Source organism: Dipodomys spectabilis, unplaced genomic scaffold (assembly GCF_019054845.1).
Source record: "Dipodomys spectabilis isolate Male_0828 unplaced genomic scaffold, ASM1905484v1 ptg000092l, whole genome shotgun sequence".
Taxonomy (NCBI): Eukaryota; Metazoa; Chordata; class Mammalia; order Rodentia; family Heteromyidae; genus Dipodomys; species Dipodomys spectabilis.
Genome location: NW_024870769.1, coordinates 6112927 through 6125011, shown reverse-complemented (window position 1 = coordinate 6125011; position 12085 = coordinate 6112927). Strand labels below are relative to the sequence as shown.

General features: G+C 39.3%; 1 protein-coding gene and 1 non-coding gene across 2 annotated transcripts in view; both read left to right on the top strand.

Moving 5' to 3' along the window:
* The window catches only part of Jazf1 (JAZF zinc finger 1), a 324222-nt gene that overhangs the window by 52199 nt on the left and 259938 nt on the right, over positions 1-12085 (top strand). The gene's annotated exons all lie outside the window — the stretch shown is intronic.
* On the top strand, positions 6271-6375 carry LOC122112249. Its single transcript, XR_006148144.1, has one exon. It is a non-coding gene; the product is annotated as a U6 spliceosomal RNA (small nuclear RNA).

The window sequence follows — 12085 nt, the reverse complement described above, 5'->3', positions numbered from 1 at the left end:
ATTTTTTTTCCTTTATAGCTTATGTGGACCTAAATTACATTTTTGTGAAGGCCTTCCAAATTGTAGGTTTGCAAAAAAAGAATTTAAAGCAATCTTCCATGATCCATAATTGCCCCATCTCAGTATAGTTACTAATAATTAGAATATTAGGCACTATTCAAAAAGTGATAGACAGCTGATTAAGCATTCAGCTGCATTTTATTTCTCTTGGCCTTTGCATGGTTTGTAGACTAGACTGGGTTCTGTCCTTTATGCAATGCAATTAAAATTTTTATGACTTTATTTTACATAATCAGCTCTTGCTCTTTGCAAGAGAAAAAATAATTTTTAGACAACTGGGCAGTTGCATTTAATAAGAATAGTATAATTCAGTTTAGCATTTAATAGTATTGATCTGGCTGAAATAACCCTGAAAAGCAAAATCAGTTCCTACCTGCATCTGTTCCACAGCATTTCAATCACTTTGAGTGTTGCATACAAATGCATCTGGTTCTTCAACTAAGTGAACATGCTAATCTCACTCATGTTTAAGGACTTTAAATAGAACCTGCTTTTTGTACTTTATGGTTTATAACTTTGGTCTTTTGGTTCTGAAGATAAAAGTACAAGTAACAAAGAATTTGGAAACCAATATTTCTGGTATAAGATTCTAGCGCAGGCCCATGTGTACTCTGTACCTCAATGTCCTTATTTATCAAATAAAGAAATAACTGTACTAAGGAGCCACCCACATCTAGGGATTTTCTTTCCCCTCAAGAACAAACAGCTGGGGCTGGGAAGGTGGCTCAGTGGTAGAGCGCTTGCCTTGCATGATCGAGGCCCTGGGTTTGATTCCTCAGCACCATGTAAGCAAAAAGAAAAAAGCCAGAAGTGGTGCTGTGGCTCAAGTCATAGAGTGCTAGCCTTGAGCTGAAGAGCTGAGTGACAGTGCCCAGACCCAGAGTTCAGGCCCCACAACCGGACCCAAAAAAAAAAAAAAAAAAAAAAGAACATACAGCTTTGGGGTTGCATTAGTCTGCTAGGGCTTTCCTCACAAGTATCTCTGACTGCTTGGTTTAAACAATCAAAACTGATTGTCTTCAGATGCAGGCAATGTTAGTGTCCTCTGAGCCCTATCTCCGTGGCTTCTCACTGCATTCTCATGGGGTCTGGCCTTTGTACATGCACAAGTCTGAGGTCTTTCTGAGTCCTAGTCTTTTCTAGCTACAAATCAGGTTGAATTAGGGACCACAATAATAGTCTTATTGTCATCCAATTTCTTAAGGTCCATCTCTAAATAGATTTATATTATTTGGAGGTACTATACAGGACCGAAACAAATTGAATTCTTGGAGAGCACAATCAGACCATAACAGGCATATCACACATTGTTGAGTCCAGTTCACTCTGTTTGGTTTTTACTCAGTTGGCAAAACAACTGAAACATCACCTGGGAGAGAGATAAATGTGGTTATTCAGTTATGACTTTTCTAGTTGGGTCAGAGTTGATCATAAGCACTTGATATTATGTTCCCCAATTTTTGGTTATTATTTCGATCTTTCTAGACATGCTAAGGTCATCCTTTCCTGACCTTAGTGATGCATGAAGGCCATCAAACTTAGGATCTTTATTTTTTTAAGATCTTTATTTTAGATATTTATTTTTAGAATCAATCATTTCTAGATGTGGATATATAAGATACAGTTGGTAAGGATAAGGATAACTGTCAAATTTCTCTTTTGAGATGAACTTTCAAAATGTGTTTGCTCTGATATACCTTCAGAAGTCAGGCTTTGGAGCCAGTCTCCAAATGGACAACATGAATAGTTACATAAAACACTATAGAAAAAGTCCATCATTTGTTCCTTGAATAACTTCCGGAGTGTCTACTCTGTGCTATTGGTCTAATCACTTTATGGCCTTACCATCCAAGAGAAAAATAAACCCTATCAAACAATATGTTCTATTGTGTGGCATGTAGAAAAACTTTTTAGTGCTAAGGAAGAATAATAGTGGAGACCAGAAGAGGTTGTAGTAAGATAGGAGTGGGGCAGCACATTAAGACCTCCAAGAAAAGGTGAGCCACTAAGGTGGTGGTGCTAGGGGTGCTCATGAGTTGGAATATGGGCAGGGGGATTTCACAAGAGTTGAGTGCATGTGCCAAAATCTTGACATGCTAAAGAACTTAATATGAAAGGAGCTGAGAAAAGAACAGTCTGGTGAGGAGAGAATGAGGGCAGGTCTGGAGGGAGCTACAGCTGGAAGGTCTTCTGGGAAGACTCGAGCAGTTGGAAAGGCTTCCCAGTGAGTGACATCTTTGTTTTGTTTCGTTTTTGTTTTCTTCTGGTAGAGGATGGAGAAGGACATTTTTTGGCAGAGAGAATACTAGTAACTAGGTATGCTTAGGAAATAATGAAGAAATAATGAGAAGTTCATTGTGGCTGAAATATCACTGATGAAAGAACTCATAGTTCCAGGAGGAATTCTAGCCTACTTGTTTCCTAAGGTTTGCCATGTAGAGATACAGATGCTTACATCTACACAAGGGTTCATGACATAAAGCATGAGTGATAAACAAATGAATGTTGTTACTTCATAAGTGTTGCTTAAAGATGACCTATCCTGAGCTGCAGTGGTGTGTTAGGGTTTTATCTCCAGCCTCACCGTTCCCCCAGCTGTTTCCTCCACCTCCTTTGTGTATCTGAGAAGGAATCTCTAAATCCTGCTCCCTGACCCAGTCTCATACTAGTTGTTTGAACCAACACCAGATTGCAGCAGGAGTGTTCCTAAGGACTCTAGCCCTTGGATCACAGTAGCCAAGGTCTGGTAAGCAGGGTTCATATATTTGCATAAGTTGCATTGTGGAGCAAGTTCCTACATAGTGGGGCTGCTTGAATGAATGGAAGTTGTCCCATCCACAGGGGAAGAGAATCTGGACCTGGGTGTTGCGAGCACATTCTGGAACACTCTGGAAGCTGTGCACACCATGAAGACCTCACCTACAATTTAGTCTGGGCTCAGGCATTCTTTATTTCTTTCTTAGCAAAGCTAAAGTCAGAAAAAGTTTTAAAATCAGAGCTTGGAGTGTTTCTGCTGCCCCTCGCTTCTAACAGTTTATTTAATTAAACAGAAATCATGCCACTTGCTGAAGGCTGCTGATAGATAAGGAGTCTCTATATTTCAAAGATTTTCACAAACACAAAATTTTTCTTTATACTGATGAGTTTTCTTTCCATATGAATATTAACACCAACCTATCCTATAAATCTTAAGCTACCTTGGGAGAGAAGGTTAGACACCTTCCAAATGGAGGGGACTTCACTATGCCAAAAGACTACAACATAGAAGGGTTGTGGAGAAAACAAATTTATTGTGAAGAACAGCTTCCTAAATGGTCTCTAGGGTATACCTGAAGAGTCTCTAACGTGATAAATTTGAGCCTCATAATCTTTTCCTACTAGTGTTAGCAGTTCATTGGACTCCACAGAAAATGGACTGATGCGAGATATCCTTATCTATATTGGCCACATGTGTACAGCTATCTATCTGTTAATTTGTACTTTTGTCACCTCAAGCAAAGGATAAACCACCCTATCACTTCTAGGAGATTCAGGAAGCAATATTGATTGCCCAAGGTTTTTGGGAGGCCTTGGCAGGAAGATCATGAGTTTGATGCCAGTCCAGGCAACACAGGGAGACACTGCCTGAAAAAAAGGGAAAGAATACCAGTTACCATTTCAGTGAGCATAAGAGGGTGGAGGAATGAAGATGTGGTCACCTATTTCCCCCTTTGAGCTTCAGGTGAATGGCAAGGAGGAAGTGAATACAGAAATGTAGTTCCTGCTAAAAATTTAACATTGATCCATCATGATACAGCTCATAGCTCTGTCGATGTCATCTGGAGTCTATCTACCACCCTGTTCGAATTATACTCTCATTAAGTTTTTTTTTCTTTCTTTGTTCTTGTAGATTTTTAAAAATTGCATTTCCATTTTATCTGTTCCTGGGTACACTCACTACTTCTTTCAGGGAGTTGTGTACCTTCTTCCAGGGGCAGCTTACCAGCCAGAGCAGGGGTGAGGGATGCCCTGAATTCTATGATGTGGGGAGTAACATGAGTAGGGCAGTCTGGCATCTGGACAGTGTATGGGCTTAGCATCTAGCTTGCTGGCACCACTGAGTTCTCAGACAACTGCATGAAGTGGGGGTTGGAGAGAGGGCAGCAGGTACAGCCAGACAAATCCACCACTTGGTTTGACTTTCCAGGCTTAAGCCTCATCTAGGCAGGATCTATGAGGAATTCATGGAACAGCTTGTGATCACAAACATGAATTCCAGAGGAAAGAACTGCATATAACTGTTGACTCAGACACCTTTGCTTCAAGGGACAAAGGGAAGAATGTTTGCTAGTCTGCCGTTCATAGTCTTATTTTCTTTTTAGCACCAGCTATTCTTACGCTCCCACAACTCAAATTCCTCAGGTAGGAATGTAGATGAAATATATTGATATGTATTGATACATATATTGATATGTAGGTTTGATATATTGATGGTCAGAGGTTTCCGTTGGTTCTGTAGTTATAGAATTCTAGGGAATGCAAAGGAGAGAACAAGAACTCTCTAATTGCAGCGTTTCATTAAACCCAAAAGCATAAAAATCAAAGAGAATCCATAGGTGCTTAGATAAATGCTGTAAGACAAGGGATTGACAGTACCTACCCTGGGCTTGGTACTGGGAGAATCTTTGCAGAAGCTGGAGGGTTTGGACACCATCTTCACCATGACTGAGTTTAGAGGGGACAGGAAAGGAGAAGTTATGAGTGGGAAAGTGAGGGAAGGTCAGGGATAGGGTAGACAACAAAAAGGCTACATCTGTCTTGCTCATTACTGGATCCAAAATATCATAAGGGCTTGTTAGGCATCATTGAATATGTAAATATACCAGAATAAAGCTGCTGATGTAAAGTGTGTAAAGATAATGCTCAAAATTGTATCAGGGATTACTAGAGTATGGGACGAGAAAAGAAAATACAGTTTAAAACAAAATTTAACAGGTTTTGTCTATTCCATGGATTTATCTCCCAAAGACCTGGAAAAGTATCTAGCCCATAGTAGGAATTTAGGAGATATATTTTGAACAAATGAAATTATTAGTGATCTAATTTTAGTCTATTACATAAGCAATGGGTAACCATTGAAGATTTTTGAGGGAGTACCATTTAGGAAAAGGACATGTAGAATGGATTGTAAAAGGAGGAATGAAGAAACAGGAAAATAGGTAAGAGATGATGAGTTAGGCCCAGGAGCATGAGGAGGGCCCGAAATAGATGAGTGGTACTGGGAACAAAAGTGGGAGGACTAGATAGGAGTATTACATCAGAGAACTAAGTAAGAGGTCATCGGTTATAATAGGATGTCAAAAGAAGGATTAAGTGAGAAATTCCCAAATCTAAGATGTTAAGGAATCCAGGCAAGTTGGAAAATTACCATATTATTGTCCTGGATAGGGACAGCAAGCTAAGGCTCTGTTGGGAGGGAGGAGTATTGTGCACTAGTAGTTAGTTGTAGATACTTAACTGTGATACTTGAGTGAACTACCCCCACTAAGCACTAGCTTGTTGAAGTCATAGTTGGGCCGGAGAGCAGTTTTCTGAACAATTTCCTGCAGGTGGTCTTTAGAAGCAGCTTCCTAGGGGGTGGGAGTAGGCCAGGAACAGTGGCCGCAGTATATGTAGCATGGCTACGGTCTCTTAGTTCACAGGGCCTTTGGCCTTCTGCTCCATTTCTGTTTCTTTGAGAAACCTCACAGATGTCTTGGAAGCTATTCTTTATTTGTTTCGGGAGCATCTACCTGGAATTCTCCTGGTCTTCTCCCACATTTCCATTATTTCCTATCTGGGGTCACTGTGTTGTTACTGTTACTTAGCTGATAGTAGTATACCCTACTGTGTATCCTTCATGTATGACTACTGTAGGAACTGATCCTGGAGGTTATACTGCTCTTGACTTTGTGTGTGTGTGTGTGTGTATGTATGTATGTAAATCCCTCTTAGAAACTGATCTATTATAACTCATTTTATAACCTTAAATGACAGGGTAACATGTAGAATATGGATTGAATAAAATGAAGAAAGATAAGATAGAAGATAAGAATTAGTATTGAAATGCAAAAGCACTTACCACAAAACAATACATACTTACCTTTTTAATTGAAAATTTCCAGCTTCTGAGAAACTTTGGAATAGTATAATTAATAATACCAAATCTCTGTTTAAGAAATACCATAATAAGTACTTGGTATGCAGTATATATACTATAATTAGCCAAGACAAAAAAGATTAACATGACACTTGTGCAAGAATAACTTGTGAATTCATGAAATATTCCATCTTTTTTTTCTTGCTTAACTCCAAAGCTCCAGGCTTGCTCAGTTTGCTTGCTCACTCCTGGTGTTCTGTTACTCAGGCCACACCTTCAGCACAGTTTTTTGCTGGTTAATTGGAGATGGAATATTGCAGACTTCCCTTCTTGGGCTGGCTTTGAAATAAATCCTACAGGTCTCTGTTTCCTGAGTATAGCTAGGTTTATAGGTATAAGCTACTGATGCCCAGATTCATGTTCTCAAAAGGGCTAGGCGTCTGTAGCTCACGCCTGTAATCCTATCTACTCAGATCTGAGGATCACAGTTCAAAGCCAGCTGGAGCATGAAAGTCCATGAGACTCTTATCTCCAATAAACCACTAGCAAACCGGAAGTGGTGCTGTGGCTCAAGTGGTAGAGCGCTGGCCTTGAGCTGAAAACGCAGGAACAGGGCCCAACCCCAGAGTTCAAGCTCCACGATCAACAAAAACAACAAAAAACAAACAAAAAAAACTCAAAAGAAAATCATTTTTTACTTTGACATTGGAGATGGACCATTTTCAGATTCAAATTGCTGTTTTTTCTCTCCTTTCTTTCTTTGACATAGTTCTTTTTAATAATCAGACTGATGATCATATGAAATGAACTTGAATAAACCAGAATTCTGTCATCAATGAAAGTTTTTGTCAGACTGAAATTGTCCTTATCTCTGCAATGTCTGGACTAGAACATTAGAACCAATTTACAGAAATTCAGGTTGCTATTTATACAAATAGGTAGTGACTTTAAAAATTTTCATTTCTGCCAATACTGGTATTCAGCTCAGAGCCTGGGCACTGCCCCGTCACATTTTCTCTCAGGTTTAATGCTCTAACGCTGGAGTCACAGTTCCACTGCTGGCTATTTGGTGGTTAATTGGAGATAGAGTCTCATGTCTTTTCTGAATGGGCTGGCTTTGAACTGAGATTCTCAGATCTCAGTGTCCTAAGTTGCTAGATTATAGATCTGAGCGACCAGTACCTAGCTAAAATAGTATTTGAGAAGTTGCATTTCTATTTTTGAAGTGGGATAATGATGGATATTTTGGGTTAAGGAAGAACCTATTTGAAGAAAGGAGGGTTCCATTTCTCATGACACTTATATAACTCCAACTTGATCAATTAACTTTATGTGAATATTACAGTGGTAGTCAAAAGAGTTGTGGCAAAGTTAAAAAGAAGAAGGAATTAGGAAATTTACATAATGCATAGTGTACTTATTTTTTAAGTAAAAATGGATTATGTGTTTGTTTATATGTTACTTAGGATCAAACTAGAGCCCTACACATGCTAGGCATGCACTGTACCACTGACCTACACTTCTTGCCCAGAAAACTGATCATCTGAACAAGAATTTAAAAATGGTACTGTATTTGCATCTACTTAAACTCACAAAGGGGCTATGAGAAAACATACATACAATTTTCATAACCTTGAAGTAGGAAGAGCTTTTAAACTATGACTCAGAATCTAAAAGCCATAAAAGGAGAAAAAAATTGAATGAATTCCAATGTAACATTTTATTTGGTAAAAATACAGTAAAGAGATAAACACACAAATGATCTATCTTGAATACAAAACATGCTGTTTTTCTATGTCAACCAGTAGAGAAATAGTCAAGGACAGGAAAAGTGTATTCACAGGAAAAAAAATAAAGCTTTGTCTTTAAGCCCAAAAAAGACACCAGTGGCTCACACTTATAATCCTAGCTACTCAGGAGGCTGAGATCTCAGGATAGTAATTCAAAGCCAGACTGGACAGGAAAGTCAATGAGATTTTTATGTTCCATTAAACCAACAAAAGGCCAGAAGTGGAGCTGTGGCTCAAATGGTAGAGCACTAGTCTTGTACAAAAAATCTCAAGGACAGTGCTCAGGCCCTGAGTTAAAGCCCCAGGACCAACACACACACACACACACACACACACACTTGATTTCACACAGAATACAAGAAATGAAAATTGAAATGATGCCGAAGTAGTAATTTTCATCTGATCAGATTAGTAAAAATAATGCTAAAGTGTGACAATTATACTTTGTTAACCAAGAGTAGGAAAATTGGTACTATCCTGCTTATGAGAGAACAAAGGAGAGGCCTTGTGAAGGCCAGGTTGACTGTCACTAGCTGTCAAGATTAAAATATAATTACTGTTTGACTTAGCAATTTGACACTGGCATGTTTTCCTGCAGATATATCTGAAAACATAGAAAACTATGCACATAGGAGCTTTTCCATTAGACCATTGTTTATAATAGAAAAGATAGGAAACAATTTCCATATCCATTAGAAGAAGACTGGCTGAATAAACTAGGATCCATTCTTGTAATGATGGAACACTGTAGCATTTTGAAGAAAACATGGAAACTGTTTATACAAGATATGGAGAATTCCAAGATATGTTACTAAAGGAAAACAGCAAGGCATAAAACAGGATGCCTAGTATATTTTCTTTGAGTGTATTTACATCTGCTTGTAAATTCATGAAGAAACTCTGAAAGGCATTCTTGGTATAGGTAGCCACTTTAATTGAGATTCAAACAGGGGGATCTCAGTAAAGTGGTCCCTCTAGTGGGTGGGTGGGGGTTGGCATGGACAAGGGAGAGGTGAACAAGAGTAGGATGGAAGCTATACTGTCCATTATACTGTGTTGTATTTTTATTTTTATACCATGTAAATTATTATCTATTCAAAACAAATTTCTAATGTTGCATGTTCTCAAAATTGCATTTTAGTAGTTTAACATATGTTCAGTGGCCAGGAAGACCCGCACAGAGCATAATTGTCTACTTAAACTATGGGCTACAGTGTTCTAACTGGATTGTGTATTTGGTTTAACCAGAGCTGTTTTATTCAGAGTAGTAACCGCTGGCCACATTTGGCTTTGGAGAACTTGAAAAGCGGCTAGTCCAAAGGAAGATGTGAAAGCATGCCTGATTTAGAAGACTTGGCATGAAAAGAATGTAGATTCATTCATAATTTTAAAAACATTCAAAAAAATAATAATTTTAAAAACATTCAATATAGACTGAATGATAATTGTTTGGACTTAAGGGCTGAAGATGTATTATTAAATTAATTTTATTTGTTTTTTTCCTACTTTAACTGTGGCTACTAGAAAATTTAAAATTATATATGTGGCTTGGCTCCATGGCTCACATTTTATTTCCTTTGCATAGCACTGATGTAGACTCCTGCTCTACATGTCTGCCAGAATTACTTAAAATACATCCTAAATAAATGTTACTGCCATGCTTTAAATCTCTCATGACTCCTAGGTGTTTAGAGACCTCTGTAATAGTCTGCAACTCCCCTCTTTACTCATCTCCATCTCCACCACCACCCCATACATCCTGCTTTCTCTTTATTCCTTGAACTGCACGATTGCTTCATATATTTGAGTCTTTCAGAATGCTGTCCCTTCTATCCAGAATGTCACTTCACCACCATTTGATTGCCTAGAAAATTTCTGCTCATCCTGTAAATCCACTTCATGTGGCCCCATCTTTGATGGAGAAGCCCTCCTCACCTCTACTGTACCCTTCCCTTTCTTACTCTCCCCTCCCCTTCCCACCTCCCTTTCCCTTCTTTTTCCCTTTCCCCCTTTCCTCTTTGCAGTACTGGGGGGTTAACTTGCTAGGGAAGCATTCTACCATTGAGCTGTCCCCTCACCCCAGTTCCATTTTTTCATAGCCTTGTGACCTGTTTTTGTTCATACCACCTAATACCACCGTTACCTTTTGAAGAATATTGTCTCCCACTCCAGACTTGAGCTCCTTAAGGGCAGAATAGGTGTCATATTCATTTTTGTATTTTCAGATCCTGAAATTTCCCATAAGTCATCTCCAAAATGTCACTAGGAAAATGAAATTGGTCTTACTTTGCCCAGTTTCCCTGGCTGGTGCTTCTGTTTATCTGGTATGTATATTGAGGAAGTCAGGCTGGAACCCATAGGTCTTCCTGGTTTCGGACACACCTCTTTGGAATGTTCAGGCTTTACACAGGCAGCCTTCCTGCTAGCAGAAGATGACAGAACCGCAGTGGGTTCTGGTTTTCAACGCCGTGTTCACACTGGAAGAGAAGAGGTATTTGTGTTCAGTTCAGAGAGCAGATTTCTCCAGGCTGGCTGGGTGCCTGTGCTTCCAGAAGGTGAAGTTAGCAGGTGGTTGCCAGAAGGTGAAAGCATAGATGGAGAATGGCCAGTTACAGGAAGGCCGGGAGCTGCAAAAAACAAGTTCTCCATGGTCTCGTAGGTGGCCTCTTGCTTCAGTGACCTCTATGAGGAGAGTTGTTTCTGCTCCCTATCCTTCCCTCAGCCTCCTCTTCTGCTTCTGGGAATTTAAGCTTTTGATTGAAAGAATAGTAAACAGAATATTCAACATCTGTGGAACGAAGATTTACACACACACACACACACACACACAAGAAAATTTTACTCATCCATCAGGAAAAATGAGGGAAATGGATGGACCTGGGAAAATCATGTTAAATGAAGTAAGTCAGGCTCAGACATATATGGAAGTTAGATCTAAATTTTATATATGAACATATTCAGAGTCATATGCATATACACACGTATTAACTAAAGTATGGTATATTCAGCAGAGGATTCAGTGGTTTAACTTCTTATTTATTTTTCTTTTTTTTGCTGGTCTTGGAGCTTGAACTCAGGGCCTGGGGACTGTCCCAGAGTGTTTTGCTCAAAGCTAGCACTCTGTTGAATCACAGGGCCACTTCCAACTATTTTGTGGTATTTAATTGGAGATAAGTGTCTCATGGACTTTTCTGTTTGAGTCTGTAACCATGATCCTCAGATCTCAGCCTCCTGGGTAGTGAAGATTATAGGTGTAAGCCACTGGTATCTACCTGACTTTTTATTGCTATATAATAGTACAGTTATTTTCATCAGGCTGTGAATGCTACTTGTGAGGCATTCTTGATGAGCTGAATAAGCAACTCTTTAGCAAACTTTTCAGAGTTAGTAGTGTATTGGGAGGGATAGGTGAAGATGTTGAAAGAAGTCACATAGACCAGATGCATTGTATTCATAAACTGCTTTGTTGAATGGTGTCTGCTTCGTACAACTACTCAAAGATAATAAAAAGATATGTTTTTCAATTTAATAGTATAGTAGAAAGAGCTTGAAAAATGGCCTGAACCTGAGCTACTGCTGAGCTAGTGTATGACCTTAAGGAAGTCCCTTCACTCCATATGCCTCATGAGTCTGTAAAATAGGGTTATAGAAGCATCTCCTGCCTTAGAAGCATCATGAGAGGTAAATAGACACAAAGGCCTAACACGGTGCCTAGCCCACAGCACATTTGGGAAACTGAATTTATAGCTTCGATATGAGTATAAAGTTTCTTTTGCAGCTGTCTGGTGTTGAACTACCAGAAGGGTGCATTCAAGGCCAGAACGGAGCTTAGCCTCATATGAAGGCAATAGACTGCCATGATTGCTCTTTAGTGGTCTTTGATGATGATTCCTCAGAGCTTCCTGACAGGGCAAAGAAGAAATGGGAGGAAAGGAGTCAGGACATACGGGTTGGAGAACTGGTTTTGCCATTAGTTGTTTCCATGAGGATTCACTTTTCTTCCTTGGTCCAGTTTGTGAAATGAAGGTGGCACTAGGCTGTAGTCCCACTCCATAAGGCAGAAGACATGGCTAGCAATCCCATGCCACTGTATGTAGGAGGGCAGTTCATAAGTGTG